General features: G+C 35.9%; 1 non-coding gene across 1 annotated transcript; it reads left to right on the plus strand.

Moving 5' to 3' along the window:
- The first annotated feature begins 19,677 nt into the window (after window positions 1-19,677).
- On the plus strand, window positions 19,678-19,873 carry LOC118490888. The gene has a single exon (XR_004890113.1). It is a non-coding gene; the product is annotated as a U2 spliceosomal RNA (small nuclear RNA).
- Window positions 19,874-20,153: the final 280 nt, after the last annotated feature.

Here is a 20,153-nt window from a genome sequence, read left to right on the forward strand (position 1 = left end):
CCTGGACCTTGACCAATGTCAATCTTATTTTGCATTCTCCGACTCTGATTTCGAGCACACACAAGTTTCCTATAATAGTCTTCATAAGAAACATTCTCCTATCCGTTGTTCAAAACCCCATGTTTTTGGTACTACAACAACGACATTTTGGCAGTTAACAGATTCGCTAAGAATCCAAACGTGACCTAGAGTTCTACTTGGGAAACGACGGATTCATTTGAAAGCGAAACGATCACAGTTGTCTTCACAAGTTTCCTCTAGAATTAAATTTCGGGACGAAATTTCCTAAAGTAGGGGAGACTGTGACACCTGTGTCACCACGAACACCAAACAAATGCCAAACCTATGAAACATTGTGTTTCATACCTGGGATTTGTATAAATATGTGTATCCTTTGCACATATCAATTCTTGTTCAATTCCGAGCTTTAAATCGCTTTCTGGAAAGTTATACGCGCACTGATGCGTAAAAGTAATCAGTTTAACGCGACAAACACTCCGGAATAGTGAAATAGGCTTAACATACCTTAAATGACCTTTACATAACTTAGAAATAAGTTTTGGAAGGTTTGGTATGGCAAAAACAAGTTTATTCGGTCGCAGGGACTATTTGCGTCAAACTGCGAAACTATACCGATTCGTATGGTGTCGAACAGTCCAGAACTTGATCATAAGTTAAACATACCATATATAACCTAATCATAGCTTAGAAACAAGCTTTGAGTGGTTCGGTGTGCGAAAACATGCTTATATGATCATTCAGGGACTAAAAGTGTCAAAAACGGCGTAAGTTTGCATTTTCGCGCATATCTTACGTTCTGACCACATCTGGACATCCAAAATTTTTGTACACACTAAAATATTTTTATTTTAGTGATCGGCATGCAAAAAATTCCATTCGTCGCTTAATTTGGTTCGTTTTCGCATCCGTTTGAGTTCCGTCGTAATTAACCGAACAATGCGATCGTACGACCAAACGAACCGACATCCGAGATGTTTTTGAGCATGTTTTGAGTCCCCTATGCTTTAACTTCATTTTAGAGCCTTGAAATGAGGATAACGGGGTTTAAACGCATCGAAAAAGGCTTTAAACACGTGCAGGGACCATTTCTGCCATTTTTGAAACTTTGCTGAATCAGACACATGGTAGCGTAGCGCGAGCACCTCCTGCCTATGCCGTCGCGCTACGCGAGCATCACATCTGGGCAGAAAGTCTGTTTTCAGCAACAGTTTGCAAATTCAGGGGCTGTTTTGGTAAATTCTTGGTGTGTTGAGCAAGTTATGTGCTCTCCAAGTAATACCAGCTGTCCCTAACACATGTATGGTTGTGATTCATTGCTTAATGGCTAATCAAACCACTTGTAATGATCTTGTTCATCATCAACAACTATAAATAGCTTGGCCAACTTCCTCATTCTTTGCTCATTACCTTCTCTTCACCTCTCTAATCTGATTTGGGAGCTTTCTAATCTGCTTGGAACTTTATTCTTTGTAGAAAAGATAGCTAGGACCCTTTGTAAGTCTTCTTTCATGCTTGTTCTTTATGTTTAAGCAGAAAGTCAAACAGTTTGGCCAACAGTTTGCCTTTCGGTTTTGACCATCAATTGGTCAAGTCAAAGTTCAATTGAACTTTGAAACGTGATTGTAGTCACGATAGTTATAATCCTTCGTGATTATAGCTGCTGATTACCACGTTAGCTAGTTATAGTGTCGAGTCAAAGTTTCGGTCAAAATGCGTTTTAGCACGCATTTTGCAACGGAACTACTTTAGGGTATCAAAACGCTTTGTCTTGATACCAAATCAGTAGGTTAGACATGTTTTGACATCTTTAACTCGACACTATTAGATTAGTGCTTGTTTAGGGTCGTAAGGTAAGCGGTCTAAACAACCGCTTAGCCTTTCGAACCCGACCCATTTGGTCGATCTTTAAGATCCGACCAAGCTTAGTTAGTAATCATAGTTGCATAGGGAATAACCACTGAGGTTATACCTTATGATCACATAGGATTGGTTAGTCGTATGCTAGTTAGCTTGTATGCCCATAGGAAATGACCAAAATGCCCTTTTGAAGCTAAAATCTGTATTTTGATTATGTGAACATATTTTTGACATATAATCTGAATTAGTAACATGTTTAGGGATAATTGGGCATGTAAGACTTGACATAGCACATAGTTAACCATCCGAACCTAGTTTTACGCAAACGACGCATTATAGTGGCTTATGTTACCATAATGTGTCGAAACGGGTCAAAAGCACTTAGGTAGGCCTTCCAATCAGAATGTTAGGTCTATTAAATCATGCCATATGAGTTGCAAATACTCATTTGATTTATAGAACCTCATTCTATCCTATCTTCCGATTTAGGATCCGATTGTTTAACATAGTGATCCATACTAGGTGCCACTTGATTCCTTGATTTCCCGAGCTTTGTTAGGACACTTAATCAAGGATACTTGCAATCTCAAGTGAGTACATAGTCCCCTCTTTTACTGTTTTCAAATGTTTTGGGGTGAAACATATATGCCTATCTGTTATTTTCCTGATTTTAAACTACATGATTATACATGTTTAGTACACATTCTTTTGACAAATTAAACGATTTCCTATGGTTTAAACACTGATTTTTCCAAAACTTAATAAACAAATTGTTGGATTGTACCATTTTTATACATTCACCCAGCCGATTGGTAGTATGATATAGCGCTATAGGACTAGACACCCCATTCCTGTTGTATGGAATGTCAGAAACCAAATTTAAACCAAATAGAAATTGCCTTCGTGGTATTTCTATAGTCTCCAAAGTGTAGTTTGATACACTAAGGCTTTGTTGAATACCAAATCACACTCTCTTTGTATATGTTGATATACTACAAAAGTACAGTCTGATGTGCTCTCAAATGTGATATACCAAAGTATATTTTGATATACTAAGTACAAAATCCAACATATGTTTTAACATACTACTTTTACCAAAGCATAGTTTGATATGCTACTGTTTACCAAAGTATAGTTTGATATACTAGCAACTTTGTTATTTTAAACCAAAGTATATTTTGATATACTATCTAAAGCATAGTTGATATGCTACTCTTAAACCAAAGCATAGTTGATATGCTATTTACAAACCAAAGTATAATTTGATATACTACCAATACTTTTTAAACCAAAGTATACTTGAGATATACTACCAAAACTATTATTTTAATTACTAAAGTATATTTTGATATACTATCCATTTAACTATTTCCAAACAAACGTATACTATGATATACTATTTGTACAAACTTTTCAAAACCAAAGTATATTTTTGTCTATACTATAAACCCGTTTTCCAAAACGACACATTTTCAGAAACAAAACTTTTACATTAGATTCATGGCTATTTTGAAAACATAAAACCTTTTCTCGTACTATCTAAAGCCATGAATCTAATACACAAAACCCTATGTTACTCACAGGCATTTTTATGCTGACGTACCATATTTTCATATATGTTTCAGGTACTGCTATGTGATGATTGTTGATGCACGCTACATATAGGATGGACTCGTGCCTTAGTGACTTAAAACTGAGAAACAATTATTTGTATTATTCTAAATTGTACCAAAACATTGAATTCAATAATTCAATAAAACAAAACTATTTGATCCATGGTTGTGAAACAATGATTCTGTTACAACACTCCCCGACGTTTCCGCCACGATTTGTTGTTTTACGTGGTCGGGGTGTGACACCCACCCCTCAGCCGTAGCCGCCGGATGTCGTCGCACCAATCTACGCCACAGTTAAGACGTACATCTCGCGAATCTTACGATTAATGAATCGAATGTTTGAAGATCCAAAAAAATTAAAGAAAATGCCTTGTTACTGAAATTATTAATCCCTACACATCCTAAAGTTCAAGAGTTTTTATGTATATAGTATAAAGATAGTATTAGGATAGTTATGAAGTACGGGTACTAGATGTGACAATACAGAAGTTGATAACCAACTCCCTAAAGGAATCGATGTGTCCTTTGGACACACCCTTTGATCGATGGCTTTAAAGGAAAAGAAAGAGACACACCTCTTCAAGTACAAACATCCACAAGATAAAGAGATGCACCTGTTTGTGAAGAGACATGCCTCTACAATCGCACCTTTTAGTTACTTATAAATAGGGCTTTAGATTTCAATTGTAAAACATACATGTATTCAGAGATTAAAGTTATATTCAAGTTCAATTTGTTATATTCGATTCATGTTCTAGAGATCTAAGATCGATTGGGGCCAATAATTGGTATCAGAGCATCAGGCTCTAGGCATTGGGAATCATAAGGCAACGAATCACAGGAAGTCATTCGTGATTAGGTTTCATCATAAAATAAATAATAGAAACACATGTTTGATTAAAATTTGGGATGGTCCCAAAACTGAACTTTGACTAACCAAAGTGGTCGAAAAGTCTTTCGAATTTGCGAAGTATGATTTGGCCTAATAGGTGGAATACTCTCGTCGACAAGTCGGTTAACGGTATTTACCCTTCTGGTTACTACATGTCCCAAATCAATCGAAATTTAGAGACTTGGCGGGATTTATGAACAATTCAAGGAGTGGAATACAACAAGGTGAGGATCTCACTCCTAACTTGGTGGCGAATTTCGTGTAAAAAGAATAGGTGGATTGAGAGTCGTTCGCCAAATTGTGGGTTTCACGCCTATTTTGGTGAAGTCGTCTCTTTTGTGTATTATGAGTGTTTTCGAGTTTAGTATATATCGAATAAGAAGACTTAGGAAAGGCGCAAGTTAAAGGAATAAATAAACAATTATAAACACATAAGAAAGCATATCAAGAATAGCACATGAAGAATAGAACAATAAAACAAGTATTAATGCATAACAAGACAAGTATTAACACATGAGAATAGTATGTCAAGTATTAACGCATAAATGACATAAATGTTTAAAACATCAAAAGAGAATAATTAAGGAGAAAATAAAGTATCATGCAAGTGGTTCAAGCAAAACATAAGAATAAAGCTCTAGAACTATAGACTAGGTAAAAAAAACATGGCATTTTTTCCTAATTCCCTATAGTTATGGCTCTGATACCAATTTGTCACACCCCAACCGATGGCGGAAACATCGGAGTGAGACGAAGAAAAATTGCTCATCACACATAACGCTAATCGTGATAATAGAATTAAAGATAAATTGATTTCATTCATAAATAAATGTTACAATACATGAAATTTGAAATACAACATGTTAAAGGCAAATTGGATTTAAATAATCCCAACTCACTGTTATTGGCCAATAATAATCCTAACTCATTTAATCACCAATAATAATCCGAACTATTCACTTTTGTTTGTAAAATACTCCCAGTTAAAAAAACACTAACTAGGTTAAAAAATTGCTGATGTGGCTTACCACGTCACCTGCCACATCAGCTGCCATGTCATCAAAATATGCCACGTAGACTGCCACATCAGCTGCCATGTCATCAAAATATGCCACGTAGACTGCCACATCAGCTGCCACGTCATCAAAATATGCCACGTGGCAAGGCACATCAACATTTTTTTTTAACCTAGTTAGTGTTTTTTTAACTGGGAGTATTATACAAACAACAGTGAATAGTTTGGATTATTATTGGTGATTAAATGAGTTGGGATTATTATTGGCCAATAACAGTGAGTTGGGATTATTTAAATCCAATTTGCCCATGTTAAATACAAGAAAACATTACAACAACAAATATGAAATTTATACAACGTGTTTGACCTAAGACGTCTAAATGTGTATCAAAGCATCAACACTACTTCGATTTCAAAGCATCGTCATCCTCAACCTGTAACATTGTTAAAATAAAGTTCAATGCAAAAGCAAAGGCGAGTATACAAGTTTGATACGTACATAACAAAAAAAGATGATTAAACAATTCCTCATAGCAAGCATGTGATACAAGATAAACAATAAATTCGGCATGTGTCTAACATATCAAACCAATGATGAAACGAAATATGCTCATGACATAACCCAAGTCTATGGGCGGTGCGTTAATCCTATCCGCTATATATGTCACGGATAGGCTCGTACGAAGTTAATGATAAGTCTAACACAAGATGTTATTAACCCAAGTTTAAAGTATCAAGAAATCACGTATACAAGCATGTTATAGGAATGTTTGTACATTTAAGTAAAATGTTCATGTGTAAGTTTTGGTAAGTAAACATGTTACACCCCAAAAAGTGGTAAATGTAAAAAGGGGGATTTGAGTATACTCACAAAGTTGCATATGCTTTCTGATTATCCAATGTGACGGAGTTGTTGAGATTAGAGTGTTGAGTATGTTCGATTTGGAGTTTAAGAGGGGTTTACATATGGTTTAGGGATTCGAAGCTTAAGGACATGAAAGTAAGCATATGAAAATAGTCATCTAGCACATATGATACTTGTTCTTGACACTAGGAAACTCCAAGGAGTTTAAATGTTTTCATGGAACAAGGTTCTATTAGAATCGTGACAAGTTATCAAAGTCTAAGATGATATAACCTAGTACCTTGACATATGAACACTAATTCATAATCAAAGGTTCGATTATTTGGATAATATAATAGTATTATATAATGTTCATATATTTATATAGGTTAAGCATGAGGTAGAAGATTAAAGTCTTCATTTAGGAGCCTCTAAGTATCATGGAATTCATACATGAGGTAGGAAGAACAAAGCTTCCATTTAGGTACCTCTATTGTTCACCACTACACTTGTTGTTATGAACAACAAGGAGGGTCATGAACTTACAAGAAACAATAGAATATGAACAACTAATTTATGAGAAAACATCAAGCAATGTGTGGATTTTCAAGTAGGTTAGCCCAAGCTAATCCTAAATCACACAATCATCAAGTCTTGAACTTGAGCATCCCTTGTGGGTTAAAAACCCTTGAACAAAACAGAAAGTTTGTGAGGTTTATACCTCTGATTTTGAATGTCTCACCCTTGTTTTTAAGCCTAACTAACCATAAAAGTGGTTATAAGCATAAGGACATAGGTTAGAGATGAGTTTCCTCAAGTTTAAACAAGTTTATCAAAGTTTGAAACAAGAACAGAAAAATCAGCCCACTTTGGAGCCCTTTTGGCAACATTCCAGGCTCCGGTTTTCCAGGGAAAACCCATGGAAACGTAGCTAAGGTTAATACAAAGTAGTAGGAAAAAGAATCGAGTGAACCAGATAAGAATTCAGAGAGCTATGCTCACTTTAGTGAAGTGGTATAAATCTGCTCGAACTTCTGCAACCAGCTACGGTTTGGAGTGTTTGAGAGTGAATGGAGAGTGTTTAGAAAGTGAAAAAATGCTTGGAGGAGGCTTGGTTATATAGGGGATGGATTAGGGTTTCATTGGGTTGGGCTTTGGAAGTGTTTAGTGGGCTAAATAACTCAAAACAAGGAAATTAAGTGGGTTGATGCAAGGCTGTTAACAGCCCTATAATTTTTATTTTATTTTTTTAACATTAGAAGGTATATATTTGATGTTTAATAAAGTGTTACATGGTGTCTAGTATGTATGTAACTTGTAACAAGGTCCAAAATGCATAAATGACATGTTTTAATTTAGCAAAAAGTGTTATAACATAGATGTTTATAACACATGAAATGTAACAAGTATGCATGGTTTATAGTTTGCTATGATCAAGTGAAAAAAAAAAACATACAACTAAATCTTATAATTTTTTTTTACGAGTTAAGCTTATGTTTATACGAATTACGAACCATGTATCAAACGAGTGCACGTATCAATGTATAAACATGTATAAACGATGTATAAAAGATTCGTTTCATTACGATCATAGTCTCGGATTTTACAACGATACAACGAAATACGATTACAACGAATACAAGATTTCCAAAAAGAAAAAATAGAATTTCAAGCAATAGCTTCTAAATATGGAAAGTATGAAAACGCAGGGCGTTACACCAAACGCCCGGGCTAAAACTCCCACCAAAGAGGCTACGCCCAAACCCTAGCCCACCCGGGGTGGTGACTTGGGCGTTTTCAGCCAACCCACGGCCCATACCCCATAGTCTAAGGCCTTTTTTCGGTTGGTTTTTTTATACGGTTTGTTTTTTTGGGGTTTGATTGTGGTGTATGCTGTTTTTTATGTTATTTTTTGAGCTCTTTGTTTTGCTTAAGACTAGAATTTGTTTTCTTTTTTGTTGAGGAACTTGTAATCTATTGTTGGATGAAGATGAACTTGTTGTTTCATCCGAGACAAATTTGGTTTATGTAGATTATTTGGTTCGTTTATTTACGTGATGATGGAAGTTGAAACGTATATTGGTTTCTTTGTGGTCCTTTGAAGCCTTTGGTGTCACACCCCAACCGATTGTAAAAACATTGAGGTTAGACGTAATCGATTGCTCAAAGACATCATAACACTAAATTGCAATAATATATTAAAATTCAAAATTTCATTTTTCATATCATCAAATCAAACATTACAATGTTCAAAAAGGAAATACAAGTGGGAATTTCGTAACTAAAACACACATATGCATAGTTAAACTAGGTGAGTATCCAGATCCACCCTAAGTAGTTTTCTTGTGATAGCATCATCAAACATTTCCCACAACATGTATAAGATACCCGTCAACATAAATTATGTCGGTGAGCATTCTAGTTTGTCTACATAGCATATATAAGAATGAATCTCAAATCCACAAGTTTAAGGTATACTAACTCACGTTAACCCAAAATTCGAAAAAAAGATACTCAAATTCAAATGGTGAAAAATAAAAACGCTTCCACCACCTTCGATGGCAGTACAAACTCCATCAACGATGGCGAGATAGCTCCCCGTCGCTTAACCACAACGGTTGTTGATTTCTCTGCCCCTCAGCCGCCATCGCCTGATGTCCCCACCCCTCAGTCGTCGTCGCCCGATGTTCCCACCCATCAGCCGTAGTCGCCCGATGTTGTCGCACCAATCTACGCCACAGATAAGACGTACATCTCGCGGATCTTATGATTGATGATTCGAATGTTTGAAGATCCAAAAAAATCAAAGAAAACGCCTTGTTACTAAACTTTTTAATCCCTACACATCCTAAGACATCTAAATGTGTATCTAAGCATCAACACTACTTCGATTTCAAAGCATCGTCATCCTCAACCTGTAACATTGTTAAAATAAAGTTCAATGCAAAAGCAAATGCAAGTATAAAAGTTTGATACGTACATAACATAAAAAAATGATTAAACAATTCCTCATAGCAAGCATGTGATACAAGATAAAAAATAAATTCGGCATGTGTCTAACATATCAAACCAATGATGAAACACAATATGCTCATGGCATAACCACAAGTCTACGGGCGGTGCGTTAATCCTATAACGCTATATATGTCACGGATAGGCTCGTACGAAGTTAATGATAAGTCTAACACAAGATGTTATTAACCCAAGTTTAAAGTATCAAGCAATCACGTATACAAGCATGTTATAGGAATGTTTGTGCATTTAAGTAAAATGTTCATGTGTAAGTTTTGGTAAGTAAACATGTTATACCCCAAAAAGTGGTAAATGTAAAAAGGGGGATTTGAGTATACTCACAAAGTTGCATATGCTTTCCGATTATCATCGAATGTGACAGAGTTGTTGAGATTAGAGTGTTGAGTATGTTCGATTTGGAGTTTAAGAGGGGTTTACATATGGTTTAGGGATTCGAAGCTTAAGGACATGAAAGTAAGCATATGAAAATAGTCATCTAGCACATATGATACTTGTTCTTGACACTAGGAAACTCCAAGGAGTTTAAATGTTTTCATGGAACAAGGTTCTATTAGAATCGTGACAAGTTATCAAAGTCTAAGATGATATAACCTAGTACCTTGACATATGAACACTAATTCATAATCAAAGGTTCGATTATTTGGATAATATAATAGTATTATATAATGTTCATATATTTATATAGGTCAAGCATGAGGTAGAAGATTAAAGTCTTCATTTAGGCACCTCTAAGTATCATGGAATTCATACATGAGGTAGGAAGAACAAAGCTTCCATTTAGGTACCTCTATTGTTCACCACTACACTTGTTGTTATGAACAACAAGGAGGGTCATGAACTTACAAGAAACAATAGAATATGAACAACTAATCTATGAGAAAACATCAAGCAATGTGTGGATTTTCAAGTAGGTTAGCCCAAGTTAATCCTAAATCACACAATCATCAAGTCTTGAACTTGAGCATCACTTGTGGGTTAAAACCCTTGAACAAAACAGAAAGTTTGTGAGGTTTATACCTCTGATTTTGAATGTCTCAACCTTGTTTTTAAGTCTAACTAACCATAAAAGTGGTTATAAGCATAAGGACATAGGTTTGAGATGAGTTTCCTCAAGTTTAAACAAGTTTATCAAAGTTTGAAATAAGAACAGAAAAATCAGCCCACTTTGGAGCCCTTTTGGCAACATTCCAGGCTCCGGTTTTCCAGGGAAAACCCATGGAAATGTAGCTAAGGTCAATACAAAGTAGTAGGAAAAAGAATCGAGTGAATCGGATAAGAATTCAGTGAGTTATGCTCACTTTAGTATAGTGGTATAAATCTGCTCGAACTTCTGCAATCAGCTACGGTTTGGAGTGTTTGGGAGTGAATGGAGAGTGTTTAGAAAGTGAAAAAATGCTTGGAGGAGGCTTGGGTTATATAGGGGATGGATTAGGGTTTCATTGGGTTGGGCTTTGGAAGTGTTTAGTGGGCTAAATAACTCAAAACAAGGAAATTAAGTGGGCTGATGCAAGGTTGTTAACAGCCCTATAATTTTTATTTTATTTTTTTGACATTAGAAGGTATATATTTGATGTTTAATAAAGTGTTACATGGTGTCTAGTATGTATGTAACTTGTAACAAGGTCCAAAATGCATAAATGACATGTTTTAATTTAGCAAAAAGTGTTATAACATAGATGTTTATAACACATGAAATGTAACAAGTATGTATGGTTTATTGTTTGCTATGATCAAGTGAAAAAAAAAACATACAACTTAATCTTATAATCGAATAACTAAGTGTTTAAATGTATGAAGATTTAAGGATTACGAATACACGATCATTGTTTACGAGTTAAGCTTATGTTTATACGAATTACGAACCATGTATCAAACGAGTGCACGTATCAATGTATAAACATGTATAAACGATGAATAAAAGATTCGTTTCATTACGATCATAGTCTCGGATTTTACAACGATACAACGAAATACTATTACAAGGAATACAAGATTTCCAAAAAGAAAAAATAGAATTTCAAGCAATGGCTTCTAAATATGGAAAGTATGAAAACGCAGGGCGTTACACCAAACACCCGGGCTAAAACTCCCGCCGAAGAGGCTACGCCCACCCGGGGTGGTGATTTGGGCGTTTTCAGCCAACCCACGCCCCATACCCCATAGTCTAAGGCCTTTTTTCGGTTATTTTTTTTGTACGGTTTGTTTTTTTGGGGTTTGATTGTGGTGTATGTTGTTTTTTATGTTATTTTTTGAGCTCTTTGTTTTGCTTAAGACTAGAATTTGTTTTCTTTTTGGTTGAGGAACTTGTAATCTATTGTTGGATGAAGATGAACTTGTTGTTTCATCCGAGACAAATTTGGTTTATGTAGATTATTTGGTTCGTTTATTTACGTGATGATGGAAGTTGAAACGTATATTGGTTTCTTTGTGGTCCTTTGAAGCCTTTGGTGTCACACCCCAACCGATTGTAAAAACATTGAGGTTAGACGTAATAGATTGCTCAAAGACATCATAACACTAAATTGCAATAATATATTAAAATTCAAAATTTCATTTTTCATATCATCAAATCAAACATTACAATGTTCAAAAAGGAAATACAAGCGGGAATTTCGTAACTAAAACACACATATGCATAGTTAAACTAGGTGAGTATCCAGATCCACCCTAAGTAGTTTTCTTGTGATAGCATCATCAAACATTTCCCACAACATGTATAAGATATCCGTCAACACAAATTATGTCGGTGAGCATTCTAGTTTGTCTACATAGCATATATAAGAATGAATCTCAAATCCACATGTTTAAGGTATACTAACTCACGTTAACCCAAAATTCGAATAAAAAAAGATACTCAAATTCAAATGGTGAAAAATAAAAACTCTCCCACCACCTTCGATGGCAGTACAAACTCCATCAACGATGGCGAGATAGCTCCCCGTCGCTTAACCACAACGGTTGTTGATTTCCCTGCCCCTCAGCCGCCATCGCCTGATGTCCCCACCCCTCATCCGTTCGTCGCCTGATGTTCCCACCCCTCAGGCGTAGTCGCCCGATGTTGTCGCACCAATCTACGCCACAGATAAGACGTACATCTCGCGAATCTTATGATTGATGATTCGAATGTTTGAAGATCCAAAAAAATCAAAGAAAACGCCTTGTTACTAAAATTATTAATCCCTACACATCCTAAAGTTCAAGGGTTTTTATGTATATAGTATAAAGATAGTATTAGGATAGTTATGAAGTAAGGGTACTAGATGTGACAATACAGAAGTTGATAACCAACTCCCTAAAGGAATCAATGTGTCCTCTGGACACACCTTTTGATCGATGGCTTTAAAGGAAAAGAAAAAGACGTACCTGTTCAAGTACAATCACATCCACAAGATAAAGAGATGCACCTGTTTGTGAAGAGACAGACCTCTACAATCGCACCTTTTAGTTACTTATAAACAGGGCTTTAGATTGCAATTGTAAAACATACATGCATTCAGAGATTCAAGTTATATTCAAGTTCAATTTGTCATATTGGATTCATGTTCTAGAGATCTAAGATTGATTGGGGCCAACAATTGGTATCAGAGCACCGGGCTCTAGGCAGAGCACCGGGCTCTAGGCATTGGGAATCGCAAGGCAATGAATCGCAGGAAGTCATTCGCGATCAGGTTTCATCATTCTAATTTTCAATTTGCAAGTTTTTAGTTTTTTCGGTTCAAGGTTATCGAACCAGGGTTAGAAATCTAGGTTTATCGTGTGAATTTGTTAGTCAGGAATCCAGTTATTACGCGTTGTGGTTATTCGCGGGTTAAACATTTAAAAGTTTATTGAATTCAAGGGAATTGAATTTTACCGGTATAATTGGTTCGTATTGGTGGTCAGGAAATTATAAAAAACAAGAAAGTAAGTTTGTTTGTTTCCACATTTTGTGAAAGTCAAACTGTTCGGAAACATGTCTGATACACCGAGCGGTTCGGGTCAACAAATTGTAATTCACAAGGATGTGGGATCTCCGACTCACTGCCATTGTCCAATTTTAAAACCTACAAATTATATGGTATGGGCAATACACATCAAAACTATACTAGAAGCAAATGGAGGGTGTGAAAAAAAGACAAAGCAGCGGTTGCATATTTGTTCCGGTCGATACCGGAAGATATGGTTTTACAGGTGGAAAATTGCAAAACAACAAAAGAGATATGGAACACATTGAAGACGAGACATGTTGGTGTAGACCGAGTGCAAAAGGCGCTTTTGCACACACCCATGTCAGAGTTCGAGTTGTTACAAATGAAAGAAGACGATACTATAGATTTGCTCTCCGCAAGGATAAACAACATTGTTGCACGGGCGAGTGAATTTGGAACAACATTGAATCAATCCACTATGGTACGAAAACTTCGAAACACTGTGCTAGATAGATTTATTCAAATAGTTGCATCGATCGAGCAATACTCCAATCTAGACACGATGACTCTAGACGAAGTTATTGGTAGATTAAAAACTTAGGAAGAAAGGTTAAAGTTGAAGAAAAAAGAAAGCCCCGTGAACAATCTAGAAGAACTCTTGTATGCGGGTTATGGACAACATGTTGGAAATTGTGGACGAGGGAGATTCCGTCCGTTACGAGGCCGAGGCAATTATCAACATAGGGGTGAAGGACACACCTCTTACGAATCAGAAGGAACCGACAAACCACGAAGGGATGATAACAAGCAAGAAATACCGGCTATGAGAGATAGGTCAAAAATCACTTGCTACATATGTGAGAGACTTGGGCACTATGCCTACGAATGCCCAACCAAGAAAACCAAGGAGAACGAGACACTCTTGGTTGAAACAGAAGATGATGATGAACCGACACTTCTGATGTGCCTAGACGATGAAAAAAAGTAAAATGGGTAATTTGGTCGTGTGAAACGATCAAAGCAGAAAAACCGTGTGACGCGAGGAGGAAGATAACATGTGCAACGTATAATAAATAATCCAGTGAGTGGACTAGATTAGGTAAAAGTGAAGACTCTGTGAAGGAAGCAATCAATGATAAAAGAACTCACTGTGTGAGACAACCGTGATGAGGGGATTAAATCTGTGATAGACCAAGGAGAAGGCACGCGTGTGAAGGAAACAAGTAATCATGTGACTAGTTAAAAGGAGGCATTGATGTGTGATAAACCGCGAAACTTTTGTGCCACGAATGATACGTCTGAAGAACAAAAAGCCCGATCGTATGATTTCGAAAAACAGAAAAACAAAGATAAGCCGCAGTGGTCGACATTACGATCCGCAGATTCCTTGTTCAAGTTTGAAGAAAAAGAGTCTAATGTGAGTAAATAAGTCCTAATTGGTGCTTGATTGGCTTCTTTGTTCTAAAGAATTGGATATGAAGTTCTTGTTAGGAAGAAATAGTTGTTCGTTGTTGTATATTGAAAGATGTTAATATGAAAATGGTATTATGGTGATGTTTGAAATCAAGAAAGATGACTTCTTGTGATCTCATTTTGAAATTATATTTTTATTCCTTTGTATGTTGAAAGGTTTTGATATGAAAGCGTACAGACGATTAAAGCGGCAAAATTGATTTTATGGGGGAATTTTGACTTTACCAAAGTCCAAGATCGCTTTTTAAAAGGAAAGAGTCACATTCAACTTTCAGATTTTTTGTAAAAGGAAATAAAATAAAACAGAAAGGAAATCGAAAGGATTAGGGGTAAAAGTTTTGGGCAGTTTGACTTTTTGGAAGTCAACAGCAGCAGAATGCTCCCTTGGTAGTTGGTGCCAAAATAAGTGTTCACCTTTCTATCCCAAAAAGAATGCTCCCTTCCGAAATAACTTATCAAATTTCAATCTGGTCAACTAAACCGAAATAAGGTATCAAATTTCTTAACTGATCTGTTGGAAGGGAGATCTACCCTTTGACCACATTTTGGTCTTTGGATGGGTAGGAGGAAAACATGCTTGTGTGGATCTAACAGGGGTTTCCCCGCTTGTGGGCTTAGGGGTAGTGCTTTCACGGTGGATCAGACTGTTTTAAAGGTTGCTTCGGGTAAAGTGACCAAACATGAGAAGACGTGCCTTGACAACCAGCACATATTTATCCAATTTGCTTTTGATACTTTTGGTTTTCTGGCGCCAGAGGCTGTGGACCTACTTAGTCGAGTTCAAAGGGTCATGCATAGTAATATTATGACCCCGAGATCTGAGATCTATGGACGTAGTTTTTAAAAGACTTAGTTTTGCTACTTAAAAAGGGGTAGCGGCGCAACTTGTTGCCCTTTACCAACTATCTCGATGTAAATTCATAACACAACACGAGTTGTAATTTATTTTAATTTCAATCTGGTCAACTAAAGTTTTGTGGTCTTACTCTTACAAGAACTGAAGTTTCAATATTTTTTATTTGAATTCCAGTGATATTGTTGAAATGGTTAGTTATGCACCTTTGTTAACTAGTTCTCTACCCGTCTGGTGGACGGGTACTTTAACGTAATAATGTAGCAAAACTGACTTTCTATGACTTATAAACAAAATCATACAAGGTGCCAATTAAAAGTGCAACTCTTGAGTAAAAAAAAGTGAATGCAATCTTGCGCGGCAAGATGTTGAATGCACCATACCCCTCAAGTAATAAACTCCGCCAACAACGTAATGTTGTTTAACTTAGTTGCTTGATATAATCAACCGCAAAGTTCTAAAAGGCACATTATCTGTAATAAAATATTTTGATTGTTAATCAATTTTGGGAACAAAAATTATAAATTTCGGCAGATGTATTAATGAGACATCATGCTCCATGTGATCACTGTACGTGACAACACTGCAATATTCAAAGAATACCTCACAACTATCCCATCAAAATTTCATAGAATACCTATGGTGAAGTTATAGTGTCACTTGTGTTTTTGGATGCATTGTTTTATGAACTGTAAGTTGTAGTCACATCAACAAAATTGTTTGATAATTGATAAGTTCTAGTAGGCAAAATAAGGGTATTTACAAAGATGCGATGTTAGCAACTTATTAGCTTCCACATAAATATAATAATCAGTTAGTTGTATATTTAAGTTAGAGGTGAAAGTGAATATAATGATCAATTGTGATTCTAAAAGGCCTTGCACCAGGGCTACTTGGTTCCTAACTTGAATCCCATTTTTTACTTTTGCAGTCAAACAATATATTTTGAAGATAAGATAATGTATCACGATATATATAGATCTGAACAACTTTAGGGGAAACAATCACAACACCTAGTTTTAATAAATAAAAGCATGAGAACAAGGTTATGTCAAAGGACAATACAATTTTGTAACAAAACAATTTTGTTTAGAGATGGAATTTCTATTAGTACACGGTGTCGTGCTACGGATACTAAGAAGCATGATTTTCGAGGTTTCAGAAACTAGTAAATTGTATGCTTAGAAAACTCATGTCAACTTGTTTTTTAGTATAAACTTGAATATATGTTATATGGTATTTTTCCATCTTATGACCTGATATTGAGTTGACACATTTAAACCACCTGACGAAAATGGTATGATGAGTTGTAAATATTGAAATAGTGTTTAAAGTAATTTGTAAGATGTTCTTCAATAAAGAAAGCAAGGTGTATCATGCATGAGTGCACTCAAATTCTATTAGAGAATCTGATGGTGTTTGTTGTGCATTCCTCATTGTTTCAGAATGACAAAGGAGATAAAGTCAAATCGCGATGTTTACTTTGGTAATGGGAAGATTGCATTTTTGTTTATGATCATAACTAGCAAGATCGAAAAATGTCTGGGAGACTGCATTTCTGTTTCTATAGGGGTATTTAAAATGTTTTGCAAATCACTTTTTAGACATGTTTATGTAGAAGTTTGTTACTTTTGTGGTTCATACATATCTCGAACTTGTGTTAGGTATGCTTGAAACTGGTTGTCTGGCGAACCTGTATTCATTTATAGTTGCTTTGCTTGGTTGTCTGGTTGTTGGATGCATTGTTTGATGGATGTTATTGTTGTTTTTGTCATCTGTGCAATTGGATCAACACGATTTCCACGTAAGCAATACACAGAGATATGAATCTAGAGTTCACTTAAAATATATTCATGAGATTTAACTTACAAGTACCTCACCAAACTAATGGAATTCACCTTACACCATACCTAGGTGGGTGGAAAAATAGATGTTTCTACTTATTTCCCAGCTCTCTATGGTCATATTTTTTAGCTTCTTCATGTATTCCTTGAAGAATAGTTTGCAGTGATTGTAAAAATATAACTTAAAAAAACAGAATTGTGAACGAAATGTATAGATTATTGAACGCCAAAATGCATGACTCAAGTAGAAGAATTGTATGACTTTTTTAAAGAAAACATAATTGCCAATTAAATATACAGAATCGATCCACATTGGTGCACACCCCTTTGCCGGCGTCAATTGGTGCCCTTGACGGTGATGAAGACAATTATCAGTATTCGGACACGGTGTTTTTCATCTTCGTAACCTCCTCGGACCTCCGCTTAGGATGATAGAGAGTGAAGGCATGCATGGCTTGTTTAGGGTGAAAGGCCGACGCATTTGGAGAAAGTCTAATTGGCGGAACCAGCGACAATCGAGTTCTATGGATCTCTGGAACAATAGTGCAGTTGAAGGTTGAGAACAAACGGGAGATCCGTGTGATATTCTCCAATTATACAATTATAAGAGTTCGCAGGAGGTGGTTAGCATCCCGGGGTGGTTTTGATAAACTGCACTCAAATTACGGTAACTGAATTCTAAAAACTTCTGGTGGAGATCATGGGCTGAAAAAGGTGGAGCAAACCACCAGCAGAGAAAACCGCAAATAACCGCCACCACAACGGTTTTTTTTTTGAGTTTAAACGGCTCAGATTTCATTTCAGCAAGATCTAACGGTGGATATCACTTTCACCGGCGGTTAGACTTAATGGGGTTAATAATATAAGCTAGAAACAAAAACGAAATGAAAATATGTAAATATGGAATGTCTAGAGAAACACCTGAGCTGCCACGTTTCCAAAATATTCATTCTCTAAGCTTATAAGTTTCTCTTTAGTTGCATCAGGGAGATCAAGTTTGATGGCCCATTTCAAAATTTGAATACATTTTGCTCTATTATACCTCTATTACAAAGGGTTAGTATATAATAGAAAAAAACATAAACAAAGATTCCACTCGTGATGGAAGTTATGATATAAAATAAAAAAACTCGACAGTAACTTACTCGTAAGCCACGGGACATTGTTTATTGCGGACTACTGAAAGGTAATGAATAAGTGCCAAGAAATGATTGGCATTTTTAGTTGCTTGATTGTTTGATTGTTCCTCTTGCGTCTTATTGTCACTCATTAAATTAAAACATAAATAATTGGATGTAAAATGGGAAAAATACTAAAGGATATTATGAAATGAAGAATTACCTTAACAACGCTTGAAGATGAAGAACATGCCCATCACATTCTTCACTGAGTTGAGCAAGTAGATCATTCTACATCAAAACTAATTAGGAAAATTGAAAAATAAACTTCCTGTAATTCAAACAGTAACAAAAACACTAGTTTAATATTTTTTCAGAAGCAAAGTCAAACGTGACGAGACAACTGTGAAAGATGGTTTCTGTGATGAGGTTAGGGATATGATTAGTGGCTTCCGTAACCACCCATTTTACTTCTTTATAATAAAGGGCAGCTGGATGAACCGAGGCAAATATGTGAAGAATTGCCAGAATTTTTGGAGGAGATACTATTGATTCATGTTACAAATTGTTTTAATCGAGTCAAAATTGGAACTTCAAAACATAATTATCAAGTAACTGACACCGATTATATCACTGCTTAATATGCCGGTGTTGTCATTGGAACACACCTTCCGCAAGCTGTTTTGACAAACCAGGTAGGCATGTTATGTTTTTTTTATCATGTTCAATTTTCTGTAGCACTTAGAAGACACTATCAACCACATTCTGTTTCTTTCGATCTTTTGATTTCCATGAGTATGTACCCAATGGATATGAGTTAGAATCATGATTGGGACGACTCACTAATAGAGGTTATCAGTTTAAGCTAAACATAACTGGAATTAGTCAGGTAGATAAAGGATCTTAGAACATCAAAGCACAAAAACTAATTCGGTTTTCCTAGCATAATATTAAGCTCACTTGGCAGGTGTGATTTGTGTATGCATCCCACTTAAACATAATATTTTATTTGAAACTTTGTTAGGGTGTCTTGATAGAAAGTGTTAATCGATCATTTGATGAATACTTGCAAGGCTAGTTTTATAAGAAAATAATCAACATCTACAAAGGGCAAAAGTAACTCATTATCCCACATCAGCTGAGTGAACTATACATATATGAAGAGACAGCAAACATAAACAGCAGTCCAAGAAGAGGAAAAGCATACCTTTCTCGGCCTTTTGGCTAAGATCAAGTGTAGTATCTGTTCTTATCAGTTTAATATCTGATACGTGGGCCATCGGCCCACTCGATATTAATCTTATTTTTTATGGGGAAAAGCCCATCACAATAGCTTGCTATTGGGGCTTTTAAGCGTCGCCTTGGTGTTGCACTACTACCTTGGCTTGGCGCACCCCTCCAAACCATAGTTAAGTGTTCATCAATCAGTTTCCATATCTATATTAAAGTGTTCATATATCATTTTTTGTTTCATCTAAAGAACTTTACATAATCTCTCTAGTATGTGCAGAAGCCAGAAGGTGCAATACCATCTTCTTTTTGGATCACAAATTAGTTTTCTTGGGTGCAATACCATCTGCAGTTTTAAGAAGGGGAAATTACAAAAATGGCAGTTGACCAAAACTATTTTCAGTTTTGTCAACCTCATGCGTCCTTGGAAGGACTCATTTTTTATTGGA

Source organism: Helianthus annuus, chromosome 3 (assembly GCF_002127325.2).
Source record: "Helianthus annuus cultivar XRQ/B chromosome 3, HanXRQr2.0-SUNRISE, whole genome shotgun sequence".
Lineage (NCBI taxonomy): Eukaryota > Viridiplantae > Streptophyta > Magnoliopsida > Asterales > Asteraceae > Helianthus > Helianthus annuus.